The sequence below is a fragment of the Bison bison genome, unplaced genomic scaffold (assembly GCF_000754665.1).
Source record: "Bison bison bison isolate TAMUID 2011002044 unplaced genomic scaffold, Bison_UMD1.0 scf7180017864203, whole genome shotgun sequence".
NCBI classification, from domain to species: domain Eukaryota; kingdom Metazoa; phylum Chordata; class Mammalia; order Artiodactyla; family Bovidae; genus Bison; species Bison bison.
The window spans coordinates 6615143-6615425 of NW_011494775.1; the positions used below are offsets into that span (position 1 = coordinate 6615143).

The following is a 283-nucleotide window of genomic DNA, read 5'->3' on the forward strand; positions in this document are numbered from 1 at the left end:
CCTAGGCCACATCACTGCTCAGCCTGACCAAAAGAGTGTAAACAAAGTGTGGGCCGAAGCCTGGCGGCTCTGGAGAAGAGGTGCCCAGGCCTGGCGAGAGATGAGACCAGGGTAACTGCCCCGGGCGGCCTTGGCAGAGGAGGGGGGGTGGGGGGGCACATGCTTGCTCAGTCGCTCGTACATCCCCTCTAGGGGTCAGCAACACTGCACCCACCACCGTGGTGTCCTGCTCTGGGCGAGGCGAGAACCCACATGACCACAGCCGGGCAAGGCCCCAAGGGCA

General features: G+C 64.3%; 1 protein-coding gene across 1 annotated transcript in view; it reads right to left on the reverse strand.

The window, feature by feature from the left end:
• DAZAP1 (DAZ associated protein 1) overlaps positions 1-283 on the reverse strand; it is a 13128-nt gene that overhangs the window by 1611 nt on the left and 11234 nt on the right. The gene's annotated exons all lie outside the window — the stretch shown is intronic.